The 23,570-nt window shown below is 36.3% G+C and overlaps 1 protein-coding gene across 2 annotated transcripts in view; it reads right to left on the bottom strand.

Moving 5' to 3' along the window:
• The window catches only part of LOC106060614 (5-hydroxytryptamine receptor 1D-like), a 140,955-nt gene that overhangs the window by 27,406 nt on the left and 89,979 nt on the right, over positions 1–23,570 (bottom strand). The window contains exon 1 of one of the 2 annotated variants that reach the window (XM_056039045.1): positions 22,161–22,297. The exons of the other annotated variant lie outside the window; for it this stretch is intronic. The gene's annotated coding sequence lies outside the window, so the exon portion shown is untranslated. Of the gene's footprint in view, positions 1–22,160; positions 22,298–23,570 lie in introns of those variants that run through there. 2 annotated transcript variants of the gene reach the window in all.

Below are 23,570 nucleotides of genomic sequence, written 5' to 3'. Positions count from 1 at the left end.
TCGATATACCATCAAGTTTAAGCTGAAGAAGTGGCACAAATAAATACATATTTCAAAAATCTTTTTCTTTTAAAAGACGTTTGAGTTTATTCCCTGGGTCTAGACCGTGTTCTGAGCTCCCACTGGAGTTACAATGTCACCCTTTGTTTTGGTGTATCATTTGGTTCTCTCTTTAATGCCAGTTGTTTGTTTGTTTTCGAGCTCACATATAACCAGTGTATCAGATCTTTTTGGCGACGGTTAATGTGCGAGGTTGTCATGTCGTTTGAATTCCGAAATTCCATATCCCAGCATTCACCGAGATACAAACCCGAGACCTGAAGTTCGGAAGCAAAGTGCATTACCACCTAGTCATCAATTTTTTTTCCTTTCTTATGGTTTGTGTAATGCCCTCGATATAAGGTCCTTGTTCATAATATCGTGTTAAGTGGCTTGTCATGGTATAGTCACTTAGTATAAGGATAGTCACTTAGTATAAGGATAGTCACTAAGTATAAGTATAGTCACTTAGTATAAGGATAGTCACTTAGTATAAGTATAGTCACCTAGTATAAGTATAGTCACTTAGTATAAGTATAGTCACTTAGTATAAGGATAGTCACTTAGTATACGGATAGTCACTTAGTATAAGTATTGTCACTTAGTATAAGGTTATCCGTCATACAGGGTAAGTTTCTTTGTCATAGTAATTATAAGTTCCTGTCATTCACCCAAAGCAACTATTTCAAAGAATATTTGTCTTTAGCATCAAACAATAAAGCACATTTACCAATGCTCTAAAACATTCCACTTGATCCTTTTTTTTAAACGGCCCCGGAAAGGGGAATAGCAGCTATTGGTTTTTTGCGATCTGTATGCCCGTCCGTCCCGTTTAGATCTCGAAGACTAGAAAAGATATTGTAAATCCGATACCATGATATTTTAGATCTTTCAAAGCTCTAGTGCAATGGCTACTTTTTTTTTTCGAAAATTAAATTTAAAAAATTAACTATGCAAGCAGTTTTTTCCGACATAAAAGTAAACGGATGACTATCTAGGAATGAATGTGTGATTTCAGAATATTCTCAAACCATTTATACAAAGGGTTTTGGTAAAAAAAAAATTTTTTACTAACTTAAGTAATTTTTATCGTATTGACTGCATACTTTTTTTGTTTAATTGAAAGAAAGAATCTATTTGGTATGCATATAAGTTGAATTTAATTTAAAACAACAATCAGTAAGCAGTAAGCAGTGTTTCCTATTCTACGCATGAAGTGCACTATACCACATGCAAAACACACACAGGCCTTGAATAAGAGATTGGCCCTTTACAAAACACACACAGGCCTTGAATAAGAGATTGGCCCTTTACAAAACACACACAGACCTTGAATAAGAGATTGGCCCTTTACAAAACAGTTACATCACTTTGATAATCATTTAATAACAACAGTTAGGCCAGGTTCATATTGAACTATATCTTCATAACTATCGTTGCATTGAATACATAGGAATAATAACAATACAATGATAATTTTATTAATCAATCTTGGTATCCTGTGGTATCAAGTCGTTAGTTGAACTAACAATACAACAGTAGCCGCAACACTTTCGACATGCTATTGTATCGACGGATATAGGGTTGTAGTTGTTGATCATTTGTAGTTCCTAGTTTCTGATATTCTTGCCTGAGCTTACTTCTTCGGAGGCTGATTTTGAGTTTGTGTGGAAACACAAACTTTGTAACTTTTTAAATTAACTTTGGATGTTTTGAAAACTGACTCTATAACAGGATTGTGTTAGGTTTCAGACCTTGAAAAGAAACACGCGTAACCATGTGTCAGTCTAGTCATGCATGTTTAGTAGTGACGTCATTCTGCAACGTCATTGGTTTTCCTGGTTGATTCAGGGTCAGGCAACCCATTCCATGCTGTAATGCTCTAATGGCACTAGGGAAGAAGAGGCATTTGTTCCCAATTTGTCCCAGCATATGTGATAAGAAATTTCCTTCAATCGCACATTGCATGCTAATTATTTTATTTGGTTAAAGTTTTTATATTGTAAATTATTGTTTTATGTATAGTTGCTGTTTTATTTATTTATTTTTTTCACTTTGTAAGTCTTGTGTCATGAAGTGTCTCCTGATCTAGCGATTTTAGAAACAGAGTTACTTTAGTCAAATGTGAATATTCATTTATTATGAAACTTAGTTTATCACACGCTTAAGTCTTCTAAATAAAAATCAAAACAGAATCAAAAATAGTACTCCAATCCGGAGAAGGGGAAGGCGTGTGTACGAAACATACGCAAACACACACACACTTGACAGATGGATACAATAAAAACTGAACAACAAAATTCTTTTTGAAAAAAAAAAAAAATCTAAAAAAATTGATTCCCTTGAGAGAATGCTTAAAGTTAAACAAGATAAAAAATTGATTCCCCTGACGACTGCTTAGAGTTAAACAAAATAAAAAATTGTCAAAAAAAAACCTCTGAAAACTTCGGAGTATTGTCCCATAGAAAAGGGACTCTAGCTCAGAAAAGTCGGACACGGCCTAGAATGAGACGTGAAAAGTACATTTGAAAGGTTCTTAATGTAAAGTGGGAACATTTAGAGACTCCCTGAAGTAAATTTGGTCAGCATATTGCCACTAATGTGGTGGTCGGACTGTAAATAGCTTTGAAGTTTATTGCTGGTCCCACATCTTACCGGAAGTTCACAAAATTTTTATACGATGCCACAGGGCTTTAAAAATTATCTTTAGTACAAATTATACTATTCCCACAGACTAATAATTATAAACATATACATACATATACATATGTATATGTGTGTGACATGTTTCTATTCTTCCTGCATTACTCAATTATATTTTAAGATCCATGGTTCATATGTTGGCGTATCAATCTAATTTTCGATGTATCCTCATCTAGTACTCTGGAGTAGATCTAAATGGGATCCAAGTCAAGACATAAAGAATAAATCTGCACATTATTAGGTCTACATCTCAATGCATACATTTTCAGCCTATATTGACATTACTATTGAGTTCTATTTCACAGTTCTAGACCTGTAGGAGATGTTCCCACTCATCGCGGTAATCTGCTCTTTGTTTACTCACTTAATTTTAAAACCAAGCCCTTAAAGAAATCAAATGGAGTTAGAGAGGAAAAGAAAAGAAAGCGATATGAGGAGACGTGATGACGATATAATGCAACTTAAAGAAGAACGTAAACTAAACAATGTCAAGGACGCTAGATTCAGAGATTCCTGTTGCCAACTAACTCATACTTTGTGCTACAAGCAAAAAGTGTATAAACATTACATGCACTAGTGCTGACATGAGTACAAACACGTATGATCTGGTTGATTCAAATACTTGTACATATTGTTCAATTCTTGACGTATGATCTGGTTGATTCAAATACTTGTACATATTGTTCAATTCTCGACGTATGATCTGGTTGATTCCAATACTTGTACATAATGTTCAATTCTTGATGTATGATCTGGTTGATTCAAATACTTGTACATATTGTTCAATGTATTCTCTACACCAGAGACACCAAAAAAAAAGCTAGCTATTTATAGATTTCCTGCCATGTTTGAAAATCTCCATTATTTTAAGCTAATTAAACCGTCAACAAGACAACACATTGTTGTTTTGTTTTTTTGACTTCGAAGATTATTCGCAGTTATCTGCTCTTTCTTTGCATTCTAATTTCAAATTGAATTCTGTGGCACTAAAAAAGTGATATTTGTCTCATGTCTAGAGTTGATCAATTCACCCCGTTCCGATAGACCGGAGACACCAAAATTCTTGCCACTTATAAATTTGCCTCCATTTTATGAATATGTCGAAAAGAAATACTAGACTAGCTATCAAAATCATTTGCAATCAATGATTTTTATATTTCTATCATTACCTAGGCCCGTTGATTTGTTCTCAAGCTACATGTTATTTATTTAAGACGGAACATCATTTCCTTTTTTAGCGACCCCCGAAAGGGGAAAAGACGCTATTACTTTTATGTGGCCTGTCTGTCCGTCCGTCTGTTCCGTTTAGATCTCAGAAACTAGAAGAGAAAATGAAAATCGGACATAATGATATTTTAGATCATTCAAAGTTTTGATGCAACGGCTACTTTTTTCTTTTCCGAAAGTGAACCATCTAATTTTTTAAATTATCTATGCAAGCAGATTTTTATTTTTAAATAGACCACTTTTAAATGAAAAAAAAAAAAGGGTAGGTGAGTATTTTAAAAAGGTCACAGACTTCTCCATTAACAAATCAAGCTTCATTCATAGATTCGCGCATCGGTAAAAAAAATTGCATCTAAAGTCACAATGGAAAAAGTATCAATGATCATTATAAAATGGAACTAACTCATGGAATAGAATACAATGTTTTAAAAAATAATTTTAATACGAACTTCGTTTTAGTTGAAAGTTTCAAAAACGAACTGCTTTTATAGCGCGTAGTTTTGACTTATCTCCATGATACACTTGACACACTGGCGGATCCAGGGGGAGGGGCGGTAGGAACGATTTCCCCCCCCCTATCGGCGGACGAATTTTAGTAAAGAAATTACACAATTTGTATACGAACTTATTACTTATGTTAATAATATATATTAATCATTTATATTTCAACCAATTTTTAGATTATTTCGCGCCCCCCCCCTCTTGAATGTTGGCCGATTTGGTGGGGTGGGGAGGTGGCAATGGCATCAATCCCGCTCCCTCACCATAAACTTTCGAAAGGGGGGCGGTCCAAATTATTTGTAGAAATCACAGCTTCTTAACAGAATCAATTAAATGTCTATATGATTAAAAGTTGTCTATATGATTAAAAGTTGTTATTGATAATTTAACCGATCTTTATATTATGTCGTTCCCTGTTAGCCGATTGAGGTGGGGGGGGGGGTGCTGGGCGAATACATCTACTGCCCTGCCCACCTAAATCCTTATTTTATGGAGAAATCATAGTTTGTGAACAAAATTAGTTGAATTACAAATCATTTTGTCATTATGTCGCTACCCTTCTGGTATCATGGCCGATTCCGTGAGGTGGGGGGGGGGGGGCGTTGATTGCTTCTACTGCCCTACCCACTCTAGCCCTCTGAGTGGGGGGGGGGCGGCCTTATTTTTATGGAGAAATCATAATTTGTAAACAAAATTAGTTAAATATCTATACAATATAAGCTACATATTGCTGCTTTTAAATTCTCATATATATATATATATATATATATATATATATATATATATATATATATATATATATATATATATATATATATATATATACATATATATATATATATATATAGAGAGAGAGAGAGAGAGCCTATATATATATATACTAGACATATGTTACCCGCGACCCGCGGGTCTTTATTTGCGCATTACTGTCGATATAGTCACTGAGAGTGTTTTGTAAACAATTAAACGAAATAATAATGTAATAAGTAAAGCGAATGTGTCAATGTAAAAATAGCTAATAGGCTTAAATCCATTTTTTTTTTAAATTAAAACATTTGCTTTTGAATAATCTAGTGGATTGGATTTAGATGTATGTTAAACGTAGCTAATGATCCTTTCACGTTATTTCTCTTTCGCTACGAAAATAAAATTAGTTTTGCGAAAATGGTTTACCCGAAGTCGATACATTCTTATCTATTAAAAACGAAAAGAGCGATAGCTTTGTTAAATAAATGGGATTATAAAGTGAACAATTAAACGAAATAATTTTTAGTACGCGAGTCATGAATGAATATAGATCTAGGCCTATCTCAACTCGGCTTCGCAGCTTTCGTAAACGAATGTAGCTTTAGAAAACCAAATTTGAATATTTATTTGATCAAAATATGAAATGAATGGACTTTAATTAATATATTTATGTGTTAAAGTATAAAACTATCTGTGCGAAGAGAAGTTTTATCATCTTAGAGTTGGATTAGAGTTTTAGATCTAGGGATGGGATTATAAAGTAAACAATTAAACGAATTAATTTTTAGTACGCGATTCATTACGGTATTGTCTAATGAAAGAATGTTCGTCAGGAAATCTGTAATCACAGATATAAGGAACTAATTAATGTAAAAAATGCTTTTGAAACACAAAATTGAAGATTAATTTTATTATATAATGAAATCAATGGATCTTCTTTTGTATTTTCATGTGTCAAAGTAAAAAACTATCTGCGCAAAGTGTATTTCTTAAAATTAGATCTAGGTCTAAATCCTTTCTATCTTTTCTTATGTCAACATTGTAGACATGGCCTAGATCCATAAAATACTATAGCTGTAATAGAGTCGGACAACTTTATTTTTTTTGAGGGTCTTACATTTGTTTTAGGGCTACAATACATTCACTAAGGTCTAAGTTGGTACCCAAGGAACATTCCTGCCTAGTTTTATCAAGATTGGTCAAGCGGTTTTGATGTCTATAAGTAACATACATACATACATACATACATACATACATACTCCACACATTCTACTTTATAATATAGATACAGGGCTTTTTTTTAGTGACGGTACGCGGCACCTTTTTGAAAAAAAAACTATTACTTTTCTTGTATTTTAATGTATATTACTAATTTTCTAATTTTTAGCAGTTAAAAGTTAGGCAATCAACTACTGAGTACAAAAAAAAAAAAGCTGTACTGTACGTTTACGCACAGGGTTAGGGTTTACTGAGCGTTAGGCTTAGGCTTAGGGTTTGGAAAATAATCGCCCTCCCCTCACTACAAAGTTCTGGATCCGCTAGTGACTTGACAACAATCTAAATTAGAGGTCAGATGTAGATCTAGATTTAGATTTAAACGTATTAAACAATTCGAACAAAATTTACATCTATACATCTAATCCTGATCATAATATTAGCTTAAGTATAGGTCTAGTTATTTAACGATTTAAAGTCATACGAATTCTATTCTAGATCTAGATTCTAGATTATATATCTAGATTCTAGGTCTAGATTCTAGTCTAGATTCTAGTCTAGATTCTTGATATAGCCTGGATTCTAGATTTAGTTCTAGATCTTGATCTAGACCAAGTCTAGATTATAGGTCTAGACCTACTCTAGATTCTAGGTCTAGACCTAGTCTAGATTCTAGGTCTTAGCCTAGTCTAGATTCTAGGTCTTAACCTAGTCTAGATAGGCTACTAGCTATGTCTAGACCTAGATATCTAGACTACATCTAGAACTAGTTAGAAATCTAGATCTAGTCTAGCTCTAGATATATTCTACATTCTATAGCTATAGTCAAGACCTATAAAGTAGATAGAGCGATTATGATCAGGATTAGTAGGTCTACTAGTGGGTAATAGTGCACTATGCTGTTCGCAAAGGAAACCGGTTAGTCGTGAGGGCTAATTTTTTTAAAAATTTCCTAGCCCGTCTACTCCAATATAGTAATCGACATTGTTGGGGAAAAGTACGTATCTGGGAGCAGTAGCGTCACTACGGGGGTGCGAAGGGTGAGGTCGCACCGGATGAAACTATTTTTGGGATGACAACCAAGTTGATACAATTATATCTTGGCAAAAGTAGACACATCGGAAAAGATAATTATATTAAAATCTCTAGATATATGCCCAAACATGTCTAGACACATCAAGATGGTAGTTTAAGTTTAAATGTCAAAGCACAACGTAATACCACTTCTGTGTTAAAGTATAACGAAAAAAAACCTGTTCAGGTGATGTTAAGTCTGTTTCTAATTTGCAATATTTGAATAAATGTCATAAACAGTGGGATTTTATAATAGATTTGACACTCATTTTACATTTGAGTAAAAATCAATAATAGTAGGTAATCAGTTCACTGTATTTGTTCAACAAAAAGAACTAACTAGCAATAGCGTTTATTGGAACATATCTGAAGAAAGTTGATTGGTAAGGGATGAAACCCTGAGTTACCGCACCAGGTGCCACTGACACTCTCTGGGAGGTTTCCATTCTGTTTTTAGGTGATCAGTTTGATCTCTACTTTTTAGGTGATCAGTTTGATCTCTACTCTACTTATTCCAGAAGAGTTAGAAGCAGGGGCGGACTGGGTATCAAAATCGGCCCGGGCATTACCATATAAACCGGCCCACAAATGGCATGTCATATATATAATATATATATTAGTGTGTGTATATGTAATTAATCTTCACTACATTCTTATCTTTCATTCTTTTAAACGTTTTTTCTACTCTAGAATACTCTCTTCCTATAATTAGTGAAAGGTATTACACACCGCCAAGGGACAGGTACAGCTAGGTAGTCCGGGGGAGCGCCGTAAGCTCCCCCAGTGGTGTCCGGGGCAAAGCCCCGGATCCAAACATTATTTCCGTTATTTTATGCTTTAAAAAATGCATATTCTGAGGTATCTACAGTGCAATTAGCCTGTTACTCTTCCGCTAAAAAAATCAAAGACTAAATCTTCTATTCAATGGAGTCCAGCGACTGGTAGAAAATGGTAAAATCCTTTACTTTTGTATTGGAATGGGGGGGGGGGGGCATAAAACCACTTATGGCTACGCTCATGAAATTTGGTGACTGTAGTTTGCTTACGTTGGCTGCACTGGGGAAGTAAGTAAAGTTTCCCTTTTAGACAATGAGATCTGAGGCCAGTGATGGTTTGAATTCTTCCCTTCTCGGCTTAGCCCATGTGTTTTATCATAGGTGTAAGCCTAATTCTATTCAAAATATATAAAGTTTGATAACGCATCGAAAACTGGATGTATGCTTTCGTATATGTATTCTATTTATAGATCTACACGTATGAAGTCTGAAAACTATAAACTCTACAATAGCAGCCTTAATGAGTTTCAAACTTTTTGGTATTACTTATAGATTACAGACGTTTCTTCAAAATAGTAAAATAATTAGGTACTACGCATTTCACGTGTCAATCTAGTCATGCATGTTGATCTGTGACTTAAAATATGCTAAATCATTGGTTTTCCTGCATGAGAAACCATTCCTTTAAAGTGGTATCACCACAAATACAAAACTAGGGGTCTATCGAGCCGTCATCCTCCTCTACATTGCTCTATGCCTCAGAAACATGGATAGTGTACAGTTAACATGCAAAGAAACTGAATCACTTCCACATGACATGTCTGTGAAAAATACTGAATGTCAAATGGCAAGACAAAATACCAGATACTGAAGTTCTTCAAAGGGCGGGTCTGCTAAGCATCCACACACCCTGATGCAGTCCCAGCTGCGATTGGCAGGACACGTATGCAGAATGGAAGACCACCGCATCCCTAAACGACTCTTGTATGGCCATTTAAGCGAAGGGAAGCGCTCTTAAGGTGGTCAAAGAAAACGCTTCAGGGACACCCTCAAATCTTCTCTGAAGGCGTTCAGCATAGACCCATCCACCTGGGAGACAGAGGCACATGACAGAGCATCATGACGTCGCGCTGTGAAAACCGGCGCACAGGTTGCTGAAGAAAAGAGAACAAATCTGGCAGAAGAAAAAACGCCAGAGAAGAAAAGCAAGGCCAATGACACTAGCTCCAGCTTGAAAATCTTGCCTAGTGTGCGGCCGAACATTCCAGGCTCACATAGGTCTCACCAGCCACACGAGGAGACATAAAACCCCAGTGCAAAGCTCTCAACTCCCTGGAAGACAAAGTGGTCATAATCGAACTACGATGGACGAACTATAATATATATATATATTCATTTAAAAGATAAGAGAAAGCAGAACGGTTAGAGAGGTACTTCTAAATGTGAAAAGCTCTTGCTTCCTCCTAGTACATTCTCAAAAACGAGATTTGTATATGAATATATTATTTAAAATATAAATGATTCTAAATCTCCTTTCATTAAATATCGGATGTGACAGCGCTAGATCTATATAAATTATTGTAATTATTGTTATAATTTTCATCATCAATGACTTCATACTAAGCATAAGTTTGCCGTTAATCACAACGGTATAAAATTGATTTAGATCTAGATTTATGTTTTAATTAAATAATATTTTTTTTGTAAGCCTTAAGTGTAGTATGTTTAAATCTATGTTATTACAAATAAACAACAAGAAACTTACTTTTTCTTTTCAAATCGCAGAAAGTAGATCTTCATACCCATATTGAGTTATAAATAAGTTGTGTGGTTTGCAATTTCGCGGCTGTGTGCATGTGTTTTGTTAAAGAGCTAATTGTCTCCCCTTTTGCCGTATATCAATGTTTTCTAACTTAACCTCTCCCATCCTTCTTTTTCGTTAACTTTCATGGAACCATAAAAAAAAACGGGTGAGGGAAGGAGCAAAACAAAAATAGGAGTGCCATCAAAAGCCCATGCCGACCAGCAAAATGATCAGGCCAAACACAGTCTTGAAGACATCAAAGTAGTGTTGAAGGCCATGCCGCTCGTGCATAGCAGAAAGTACGGTCTAACGTTTTACAAATGATAACACGTACAGTGTATAGTGTAATTCTTAAAATTATATTCTTGTTGAATTTTAAACAAAATTAATTGTAAAATCTATATTATAAAGTAGAATGTGAGGTGTATGTATGTTACTTATAGACATTAAAACCGCTTGACCAATCTTGATAAAACTTGGCAGGAATGTTTCTTGGGTACCAACTTAGACCTTAGTGTATGTATTGTAGCCCTAAAACAAACCTAAGACCCTAAAAAAAATAATTTGTCCGACTCTATGCAAGCTATAGTATTTTATGGATCTAGGTCATGTCTACAATGTTGACATGAGAAAAGATCGAAAGGATTTAGACCTAGATCTAATTTTAAGAAATACACTTTGCGCAGATAGTTTTTTACTTTGACACACGAAAATACAAAAGAAGATCCTTTGATTTCATTATATAATAAAATTAACCTTCAATTTTGTGTTTCAAAAGCATTTTTTACATAAATTAGTTCCTTATATATGTAACTACAGATTTCCTGGCGAACATTCTTTCATTAGACAATACCGTAATGAATCGCGTACTAAAAATTAATTCGTTTAATTGTTTACTTTATAATCCCATCCCTAGATCTAAAACTCTAATTCAACTCTAAGATGATAAAACTTCTCTTCGCACAGATATTTTTATACTTTAACACATGAACATACTAATTATAGTCCATTCATTTCATATTTTGATCAAATAAACATTCAAATTTGGTTTTCTAAAGCATTTTTAAGAGACCACATTCGTTTACGAAAGCTGCGAAGCCGATTTGAGATAGGCCTAGATCTATATTCATTCATGAATCGCATACTAAAAATTATTTCGTTTAATTGTTCACTTTATAATCCCATTCATTTAACAAAGCTATCGCTCTTTTCGTTTTTAATAGATATGAATGTATCGGCTTAGGGTAAACCCATTTTCGCAAACCTAATTTTATTTTCGTAGCGAAAGAGAAAAAACTTGAAAGGATCATTAGCTAAGTTTAACATACATCTAAATCCAATCCACTACATTAGTTAACACAAACTTAGACCCGCAGGCCGCGGGTAATGTCAGGCTAGTCTACTATAAAGTAGAATATGAGGTGTATGTATGTTACTTATAGACATCAAAACCGCTTGACCAATCTTGATAAAACTTGGCAGGAATGTTTCTTGGGTACCAACTTAGACCTTAGTGTATGTATTGTAGCCCTAAAACAAATTTAAGACCCTAAAAAAAAAATAAAGTTGTCCGACACTATTACAGCTATAGTATTTTATGGATCTAGGCCATGTCTACAATGTTGACATGAGAAAAGATCGAAAGGATTTAGACCTAGATCTAATTTTAAGAAATACACTTTGCGCAGATAGTTTTTTTACTTTGACACATGAAAATACAAAAGAAGATCCATTGATTTCATTATATAATAAATTAACCTTCAATTTTATGTTTTAAAAGCATTTTTTGCATTAATTAGTTCGTTATATCTGTGACTACAGATTTCCTGGCGAACATTCTTTCATTAGACATTACCAAATGGTTACACATTAACACATCTCTCTACTGAGTCTAAAACCCTCATTGAACCCTCATATCATTGATGATAAAATTTCTTTTCGCAAAGATAGTTTTATGCTTTAACACATAAACATACTAATTATTGTCCATTCATTTCATATTTTAATCAAATTAACATTCAAATTTGTTTTTCTAAAGCATTTTTAAATACATTCATTCGCTGTTCGCTAAAGCTGCGTAGCCGTGTTGAGACAGGCCATATATTCATTCATGAAAAAAGGTCACGCATGCGCAACACAGAATGAACTCTATAAAAGCCAATTTTTAACTCTAGATTAGTGTAGATTTAGATCTATGTCTACCTCAAGATCTACTTTATACTTTAACACATGAACATACAAAATTAAGTCTATTCATCTCAAATTTTAATCAAATATATGTAGGCCTAAAAGCAAATGTTTTAATTTGAAAAAATGGATTTAAGCCTATTAGCTATTTTGATTTCATAGCTTCATTCACACTATTTTTACATTGACACATTCGCTTTACTTAGTACATTATTATTTCGTTACCCGGGTCGCGGGTAACACATGTCTAGTAATAATTTAAAAAACAACAACAACAAGAAAACGTGTTTGGGTCTTTGTGTCTTGTTGCTGTCACTTTTTTTAAAAGTTGTCTGCATTGATTTTTTTTCTTTGGTCGCTACCAGACCGGCCCATTTGGTACCGGCCCACCGGGCATTTGCCCGTTTGCCCATATAGCCAGTCCGCCCCTGGTTAGAAGGGTTTTATCAAAGACAAAGTGTTGTCCTGTTTGCTTTTATGTGAAAAAAAAAGTTTTTTTTTACAATTTCGTTAATTTAAAATTTAAACGATCAAAACAAGATTATGGCTTCAATATTCCTGGTCCATTAGTGACTTCGATGGGGGCCGCCTCTGAGTTTGTGTGATAACACAAACTCTCTTTGTAATCTTGTTTATTATTACAAAGCTGACTAAAACAAGTCAAAATAGAAACGGGTATAAAAAAACAACTTTCCTTTCTCTAAATATTAGAAAAATTATCAATCATAGCTGCACACAAACTTTTTTTTTTAAGCAATCAATATTGACCTTGAAATAATTAGTACGAAAAGCATTTCATCCTAGAGCAGAACATGAGAGGGGGCGGTCTTTGAATGAGCAGAACATGAGAGGGGGCGGTCTTTGAATGAGCAGAACATGAGGGATCGGTCTTTGAATGAGCGGAACATGAGGGATCGGTTTTTGAAGGAGCGGAACATGAGAGGGGGCGGTCTTTGATTGAGCGGAACATGAGGGATCGGTCTTTGAAGGAGCGGAACATGAGAGGGGGCGGTCTTTGAATGAGCAGAACATGAGAGGGGGCGGTCTTTGAATGAGCAGAACATGAGGGATCGGTCTTTGAATGAGCAGAACATGAGGGATCGGTCTTTGAATGAGCAGAACATGAGGGATCGGTCTTTGAAGGAGCGGAACATGAGAGGGGGCGGTCTTTGAAGGAGCGGAACATGAGGGATCGGTCTTTGTAGGAGCGGAACATGAGGGATCGGTCTTTGAAGGAGCAGAACATGAGAGGGGGCGGTCTTTGAATGAGCAGAACATGAGAGGGGGCGGTCTTTGAATGAGCAGAACATGAGGGATCGGTCTTTGAATGAGCAGAACATGAGGGATCGGTCTTTGAAGGAGCAGAACATGAGGGATCGGTCTTTGAAGGAGCGGAACATGAGGGATCGGTCTTTGAATGAGCAGAACATGAGGGATCGGTCTTTGAAGGAGCGGAACATGAGGGAGCGATCTTTGAAGGAGCGGAACATGAGGGATCGGTCTTTGAATGAGCAGAACATGAGGGATCGGTCTTTAAAGGAGCAGAACATGAGGGATCGGTCTTTGAATGAGCAGAACATGAGGGATCGGTCTTTGAATGAGCAGAACATGAGGGATCGGTCTTTGAATGAGCAGAACATGAGGGATCGGTCTTTGAATGAGCAGAACATGAGGGATCGGTCTTTGAATGAGCAGAACATGAGGGATCGGTCTTTGAAGGAGCGGAACATGAGGGAGCGATCTTTGAAGGAGCGGAACATGAGGGAGCGGTCTTTGAATGAGCGGAACATGAGGGATCGGTTTTTGAAGGAGCGGAACATGAGAGGGGGCGGTCTTTGATTGAGCGGAACATGAGGGATCGGTCTTTGAAGGAGCGGAACATGAGAGGGGGCGGTCTTTGAATGAGCAGAACATGAGAGGGGGCGGTCTTTGAATGAGCAGAACATGAGGGATCGGTCTTTGAATGAGCAGAACATGAGGGATCGGTCTTTGAATGAGCAGAACATGAGGGATCGGTCTTTGAAGGAGCGGAACATGAGAGGGGGCGGTCTTTGAAGGAGCGGAACATGAGGGATCGGTCTTTGTAGGAGCGGAACATGAGGGATCGGTCTTTGAAGGAGCAGAACATGAGAGGGGGCGGTCTTTGAATGAGCAGAACATGAGAGGGGGCGGTCTTTGAATGAGCAGAACATGAGGGATCGGTCTTTGAATGAGCAGAACATGAGGGATCGGTCTTTGAAGGAGCAGAACATGAGGGATCGGTCTTTGAAGGAGCGGAACATGAGGGATCGGTCTTTGAATGAGCAGAACATGAGGGATCGGTCTTTGAAGGAGCGGAACATGAGGGAGCGATCTTTGAAGGAGCGGAACATGAGGGATCGGTCTTTGAATGAGCAGAACATGAGGGATCGGTCTTTAAAGGAGCAGAACATGAGGGATCGGTCTTTGAATGAGCAGAACATGAGGGATCGGTCTTTGAATGAGCAGAACATGAGGGATCGGTCTTTGAATGAGCAGAACATGAGGGATCGGTCTTTGAATGAGCAGAACATGAGGGATCGGTCTTTGAATGAGCAGAACATGAGGGATCGGTCTTTGAAGGAGCGGAACATGAGGGAGCGATCTTTGAAGGAGCGGAACATGAGGGAGCGGTCTTTGAAGGAGCGGAACATGAGGGATCGGTCTTTGAAGGAGCGGAACATGAGGGAGCGGTCTTTAAAGGAGCGGAACATGAGAGACGCTTCAAAGGTAAACTGTATCTCTACTTTATGTCACTTGCAAGTTGTAAGATATTGTTGTTGTTTTTATTCAGCTGTAAGTACCTCGTTTCACGGGAAAGAACTCCAAGCGTATCTTTCAGAAGCTTATATTACTTATAAGAGACGCTGATTTAGAGTTACACCAATGATTTCTTCAAAGCTATAGAGTCTAATATCAGATACTAAATGAGGAGTGAAGGGGAAAAAATATAAACTAGTCCGTTTAGACAAAAGATGAATGTGTGGTAGGTCTATAACTTGACAAGCATTTGTGTGTGTCTGAGATAGTCGTTGGCCAGGGTCAATATTTCAACGTAGAAAGACATTCAATATAAAGCAAACTGCTGCATTTGATTAAGTACACTTTTACACTGACCTGAACAAACAACAACGGGAGGTAATAAATGAGGACCAGACAAGCAGACGTCAAACTGCTAGTATCTGGAGTAAATTCAAAGAAGAAACACATTTTGTGTTCAACGTCTTCATGACATTAACTGAAACATTCTTCAGGATGGAGTATTTCAACAAGCGTAACACAATACATACTGACACATACTGACACATACTAACAAATACTGACACATACTGACGACACATCACATACGGACACATACTAACATACTGACACATTCTGACTCATACTGACACATACTAACACATACTGAAACATACTGACACATTCTGACTGACAAATGTTGACACATATTGAAACATACTGAGACATACTGACACAGTGTGTTTCTGAAAACTTGAGTATGCAAGAGTGTTTCCTCATTAGCTGGTTATCTACTGCCTAGTACACACACACAAAAGGTGTGAGTTCTTTCAAAAACGAGGTTAAAGTTCATTGTTTAATGTTTGATTATGTCTGATCTGATGCCTGGGCTTTCAACAAGAAGACAGAGTTCTCTAACTTTGGTAGGAGCTGTTCTGTGTTGTAGAAGAGAAGTGTTACTCCTCACAACCCCCACGCTGCGCCTCCCGGTGCGCCACCTTTCCTGTAGTCTGTTAGAGATTTGATTTACATTCTCCATATTTATTGACTACTCCAAATGCCAGAAGCGGATTGGTTTCTCTTGGAAACACGTTTGGTCAATTCTTGGTCACGCGCCAGCTCACTGGACTGTCCCAAGGTCCGAATGAACAAAGGATTATTTACTAGCATGTACACTTTCAAAGTTTGTGATCTCGTCTCAGATGTACCTGTCTATTTATTCACTCATCACATTCTTCACTCATCACATTCTTCACTCATCACTTCATTCACCCATCACTTCATTCACTCATCACTTCATTCAACCACCACTTCATTCACTCAACACTTCATTCACTAATCCCTTCATTCACCCACCACTTCATTCACTCACCACTTAATTCACTCATCACTTCATTCACTCATCACTTAATTCACCCACCACTTCACTCACTCATTCATCACTTCATTCACTCATTCATCACTTCATTCACTCATTCATCACTTCATTCACCACTTCATTCACTCACCACTACATTCACTCATTCATCACTTAATTCACTCACCACTTCATTCACTCATTCATCACTTAATTCACTCAACACTTCATTCACTCACAACTTCATTCACTCATTCATCACTTAATTCACTCACCACTTAATTCACTCACCACTTCATTCACTCACCACGTCATTCACTCACCACTTCATTCACTCATTCATCACTTAATTCACTCCCCACTTCATTCACTCACCACTTCATTCACCCATTCACCACTTCAATCACTCACCACTTCATTCACTCACCACTTCATTCACTCATTCATCACTTCATTCACTCACCACTTCATTCACTCATTCATCACTTAATTCACTTATCACTTCATTCACTCATCACTTAATTAACCCACCACTTCACTCACTCACCACTTCATTCACTCATTCATCACTTTATTCACTCACCACTTCATTCACTCACCACTTCATCACTTCATTCACTCATCACTTCATTCACTCATCACTTCATTCACTCACCACTTCATTCACTCCTCACTTCATTCACTCACCACTTCATTCACTCATCTCTTCATTCACTCATCATTTCATTCACTCCTTACTTCATTCACTCATCACTTCATTCACTCCTTACTTCATTCACTCACCACTTCATTCACTCACCACTTTATTCACTCATCACTTAATTTACGCATTACTTCATTCACTCATCACTTCATTCACTCACCACTTCATTCACTACTTACTTCATTCACTCATCACTTCATGCACTCACCACTTAATTCACTTCTTACTTCACTCACTCCTTACTTCATTCACTCACCACTTCATTCACTCCTCACTTCATTCACTCATCACTTCATTCACTCACCACTTTATTCACTAATCACTTAATTTACGCATTACTTCATTCACTCATCACTTCATTCACTCTTCACTTCATTCACTCCTTACTTCATTCACTCATCACTTCATTCACTTATCATTTCATTCACTCCTTACTTCATTCACACACCACTTCATTCACTCACCACTTCATTCACTCACCACTTCATTCACTCCTTACTTCATTCACTCCTTACTTCATTTACTCATCACTTCATTCACTCATCCATTTATTCACTCACCACTTCATTCACTCATCCCTTTATTCACTCATTCCTTCATTCACTCATCACTTCATTCACTCCTTACTTCATTCACTCATCACCTCATTCACTTATCACTTCATTCACTCCTTACTTCATTCACACACCACTTCATTCACTCACCACTTCATTCACTCCTTACTTCATTCACTCATCACTTCTTTCACTTCTTACTTCATTCACTCATCACTTCATTCACTCATCACTTCATTCACTCATCACTTCATTCACTCATCACTTCATTCACTCATCACTTCATTCACTCAATTGTGAAGGGAAGTTATAATAGCTGGTAAGGTTTGAATTGAAGAGACCAAGATTTTGAACTGAAAAGACCAAGATTTTGAACTGAAGAGACCAAGATTTTGAACTGAAAAGACCAAGATTTTGAACTGAAGAGACCAAGATTTTGAACTGAAGAGACCAAGATTTTGAACTGAAGAGACCAAGATTTTGAACTGAAGAGACCAAGATTTTGAACTGAAAAGACCAAGATTTTGAACTGAAGAGACCAAGATTTTGAACTGAAGAGACCAAGATTTTGAACTGAAGAGACCAATATTTTGAACTGAAGAGACCAAGATTTTGAACTGAAGAGACCAATATTTTGAACTGAAAAGACCAAGATTTTGAACTGAAGAGACCAAGATTTTGAACTGAAGAGACCAAGATTTTGAACTGAAGAGACCAATATTTTGAACTGAAGAGACCAAGATTTTGAACTGAAGAGACCAATATTTTGAACTGAAAAGACCAAGATTTTGAACTGAAGAGACCAAGATTTTGAACTGAAAAGACCAAGATTTTGAACTGAAGAGACCAAGATTTTGAATTGAAGAGACCAAGATTTTGAACTGAAAAGACCAAGATTTTGAACTGAAGAGACCAAGATTTTGAATTGAAGAGACCAAGATTTTAAACTGAAGAGACCAAGATTTTGAACTGAAGAGACCAAGATTTTGAACTGAAGAGACTAATATTTTGAATTGAAGAGACCAAGATTTTGAACTGAAGAGACCAAGATTTTGAACTGAAGAGACCAAGATTTTGAATTGAAGAGACCAAGATTTTGAACTGAAGAGACCAATATTTTGAACTGAAGAGACCAAGATTTTGAACTAAGAAGACCAAGATTTTGAACTGAAGAGACCAAGATTTTGAATTGAAGAGACCAAGATTTTGAACTGAAAAGACCAATATTTTGAACTGAAGAGACCAAGATTTTGAACTGAAAAGACCAAGATTTTGAATTGAAGAGACCAAGATTTTGAACTGAAAAGACCAAGATTTTGAACTGAAAAGACCAAGATTTTGAACTGAAAAGAAAAAGATTTTGAACTGAAAAGACCAAGATTTTGAATTGAAGAGACCAAGATTTTGAACTGAAGAGACCAAGATTTTGAATTGAAGAGACCAAGATTTTGAACTGAAGAGACCAAGATTTTGAACTGAAAAGACCAAGATTTTGAACTGAAAAGACCAAGATTTTGAACTGAAAAGACCAATATTTTGAATTGAAGAGACCAAGATTTTGAATTGAAGAGACCAAGATTTTGAACTGAAAAGACCAAGATTTTGAATTGAAGAGACCAAGATTTTGAACTGAAAAGACCAAGATTTTGAATTGAAGAGACCAAGATTTTGAATTGAAGAGACCAAGATTTTGAACTGAAGAGACCAAGATTTTGAACTGAAAAGACCAAGATTTTGAACTGAAGAGACCAAGATTTTGAATTGAAGAGACCAAGATTTTGAATTGAAGAGACCAAGATTTTGAATTGAAAAGACCAAGATTTTGAATTGAAGAGACCAAGATTTTGAATTGAAGAGACCAAGATTTTGAACTGAAGAGACCAAGATTTTGAATTGAAGAGACCAAGATTTTGAACTGAAGAGACGAAGATTTTGAACTGAAAAGACCAAGATTTTGAACTGAAAAGACCAAGATTTTGAACTGAAAAGACCAAGATTTTGAACTGAAGAGACCAAGATTTTGAATTGAAGAGACCAAGATTTTGAATTGAAGAGACCAAGATTTTGAATTGAAGAGACCAAGATTTTGAACTGAAGAGACCAAGATTTTGAATTGAAGAGACCAAGATTTTGAACTGAAGAGACCAAGATTTTGAATTGAAGAGACCAAGATTTTGAACTGAAGAGACCAAGATTTTGAACTGAAGAGACCAATATTTTGAACTGAAAAGACCAAGATTTTGAACTGAAGAGACCAAGATTTTGAACTGAAAAGACCAAGATTTTGAACTGAAGAGACCAAGATTTTGAACTGAAGAGACCAATATTTTGAACTGAAGAGACCAAGATTTTGAACTGAAGAGACCAAGATTTTGAATTGAAGAGACCAAGATTTTGAACTGAAAAGACCAAGATTTTGAACTGAAGAGACCAAGATTTTGAACTGAAGAGACCAATATTTTGAACTGAAGAGACCAAGATTTTGAATTGAAGAGACCAAGATTTTGAACTGAAAAGACCAAGATTTTGAACTGAAGAGACCAAGATTTTGAACTGAAGAGACCAATATTTTGAACTGATGAGACCAAGATTTTGAACTGAAGAGACCAAGATTTTGAACTGAAAAGACCAAGATTTTGAACTGAAAAGACCAATATTTTGAATTGAAGAGACCAAGATTTTGAATTGAAGAGACCAAGATTTTGAACTGAAAAGACCAAGATTTTGAACTGAAAAGACCAAGATTTTGAACTGAAAAGACCAAGATTTTGAATATAAGAGACCAAGATTTTGAATTGAAGAGACCAAGATTTTGAACTGAAAAGACCAAGATTTTGAACTGAAAAGACCAAGATTTTGAACTGAAGAGACCAATATTTTGAACTGAAAAGACCAAGATTTTGAACTGAAGAGACCAAGATTTTGAACTGAAAAGACCAAGATTTTGAACTGAAGAGACCAATATTTTGAACTGAAGAGACCAAGATTTTGAACTGAAAAGACCAAGATTTTGAACTGAAGAGACCAAGATTTTGAACTGAAGAGACCAATATTTTGAACTGAAGAGACCAAGATTTTGAACTGAAGAGACCAAGATTTTGAATTGAAGAGACCAAGATTTTGAACTGAAAAGACCAAGATTTTGAACTGAAGAGACCAAGATTTTGAACTGAAGAGACCAATATTTTGAACTGATGAGACCAAGATTTTGAACTGAAGAGACCAAGATTTTGAACTGAAAAGACCAAGATTTTGAATTGAAGAGACCAAGATTTTGAACTGAAAAGACCAAGATTTTGAACTGAAAAGACCAAGATTTTGAACTGAAGAGACCAATATTTTGAACTGAAAAGACCAAGATTTTGAACTGAAGAGACCAAGATTTTGAACTGAAAAGACCAAGATTTTGAACTGAAGAGACCAATATTTTGAACTGAAGAGACCAAGATTTTGAACTGAAGAGACCAAGATTTTGAACTGAAGAGACCAAGAATATTCAGAGAATGTATGTAGGACTATTTTAATGGCGAGGGGAGGTAGGGCAATGGATGTACCACTAGAATTTACTGGGAAAAGTATGAAAGATGAGAGTTGTTGATAAAACCAAGGTTTCCATCTAAAGTACATAATTATGAAAATAGTTAAACGTAGTAAGGCACGGGTAGATTTATTGAACAATTATTCACTCCTGTCCTTCTATTGTTATGTTATTATTAGGATTACATTTGTGTTTTCAATGAAAATCAACTAATGCAGCAACACTCACGATATGAGCAGGTGACCTAATTGATAAATAGATTAACTAGACTAACCATGGAACTATACTAACACAATACTAGTGTGATAAACTTGACAGTATAAAAAAAAGATGTAAACATGTAGCTTCAGAAGTTCTTCTAAAAACTATGACGTCATCTAAATGTGTGTACCACTAGCCCCCAAGTGTTGAAAGCCTTGCCATTCTTCATCTATTTGAACACAATCGATACTCTAAGTGCTCCTGCTTAGGGCATTGAGGGGTTCAATTATTTGTACTGACTAGTTTTGGAAGATACAGCATCCAGGGAATGTTACAACTTGAATGTTGACTAGTTTTGGAAGATACAAGAACTCAATAGCGGAATGTATCATCAGTTTAATACTGTAAAGTTTTACTATACACAACATTCAGTGAAGGAATGTATCATTTTAATACAGTCTAGTTTTACGATACGCAACATCTAGTGAAGGAATGTATCATTTTAATATCGTCTAGTATTACGATACGCAACATCTATTAAATGAATGGATCATTTATCATTTTATTACCTTTTAGTTTCCAATATGCATCCAGTGAAGAATGTTAACTTTGTAAATACTGTCTAGTTTTGTAACTCACTAGAGAATAGTTTATGTAGAATTACAATAAATATAGACACATTTTATGACTTAAAAAAAAGAAGAGTCAGTTGAGTGATGCAATAGTTGGTCTATTCTACTCACTATTCTTCGAGTTAAAAAAATGGGTTTGACTTACATGCTTTGTAAGAATTAGTTTGTAAATAAACATCATCTGGTCAAGGGGTCACTGAGATGGAAGTTGAAAGTAATAGACATTCACTTGCTAGAAACATTTGATATAGATCTGTGGCGACGTATCACAGCTGAATACTTTTGAAAACTGCGCTATTGATTGGTCACATAAAAATGGTGTATTAATTTATTCCATTTATTGATTGGTCAAATTTCTAAAAGAAAGTCACATACACTTAAATATTTTTTAAAAAATTGCTCTACATCTGGTAATTTATAGTCGGTGTGTGAAAGCATGAGCAAAAAACAAACAAAGAGTAACAGAGAAAATAAGAGAAAGGGGGAGAGAGAGAGTTGGCAGGAAACAAGAGCGCGAGTCGGAGAGTAGGAGAGAGAATAAGTGGGAGAGAGAAGGAAAGAAAGGGAGAGAGAGAGAGAGTTGGAGACTAAGTGGGAGAGAGAAAGAGAGTCTATGTGGGAGAGAGAAAGAGAGTCTAAGTGGGAGAGAGAAAGAGAGTCTAAGTGAGAGAGTAGGAGACTAAGTGGGAGAGAGAAAGAGAGTCTAAGTGGGAGAGAGAAAGGAAAGAAGGAAAGAAGAAGGAAAGAAAGAGAGAGAGAGTAGGAGACTAAGTGGGAGAGAGAGGAGAGTCTAAGTGGGAGAGAGAAAGAGAATTTAAGTGAGAGAGAGAAAGAGAGTCTAAGTGGGAGAGAGAAAGAGAGTCTAAGTGGGAGAGAGAAAGAGAGTCTATGTGGGAGAGAGAAAGAGAGTCTAAGTGGGAGAGAGAAAGAGAGTCTAAGTGGGAGAAGGAAAGGAGAAGGAAAAAAAGAGAGAGAGAGAGAGTAGGAGACTAAGTGGGAGAGAGAAAGAGAGTCTAAGTGAGAGAGAGAAAGAGAGTCTAAGTGGGAGAGAGAAAGAGAATTTAAGTGAGAGAGAGAAAGAGAGTCTAAGTGGGAGAGAGAAAGAGAGTCTAAGTGGGAGAGAGAAAGAGAGTCTATGTGGGAGAGAGAAAGAGAGTCTAAGTGGGAGAGAGAAAGAGAGTCTAAGTGGGACAGAAAAAGAGAGTCTAAGTGGGACAGAGAAAGAGAGTCTAAGTGGGAGAGAGAAAGAGAGTCTAAGTGGGAGAGAGAAAGAGAGTCTAAGTGGGAGAGAGAAAGGAAAGAAGGAAAGAAGAAGGAAAGAAAGAGAGAGAGAGTAGGAGACTAAGTGGGAGAGAGAGGAGAGTCTAAGTGGGAGAGAGAAAGAGAATTTAAGTGAGAGAGAGAAAGAGAGTCTATGTGGGAGAGAGAAAGAGAGTCTAAGTGGGAGAGAGAAAGAGAGTCTAAGTGGGAGAAGGAAAGGAGAAGGAAAAAAAGAGAGAGAGAGAGAGTAGGAGACTAAGTGGGAGAGAGAAAGAGAGTCTAAGTGAGAGAGAGA

The sequence above is a fragment of the Biomphalaria glabrata genome, chromosome 1 (genome assembly GCF_947242115.1).
Source record: "Biomphalaria glabrata chromosome 1, xgBioGlab47.1, whole genome shotgun sequence".
Classification (NCBI taxonomy): Eukaryota; Metazoa; Mollusca; class Gastropoda; family Planorbidae; genus Biomphalaria; species Biomphalaria glabrata.
This window is presented reverse-complemented; position numbering and strand designations above follow the sequence as displayed.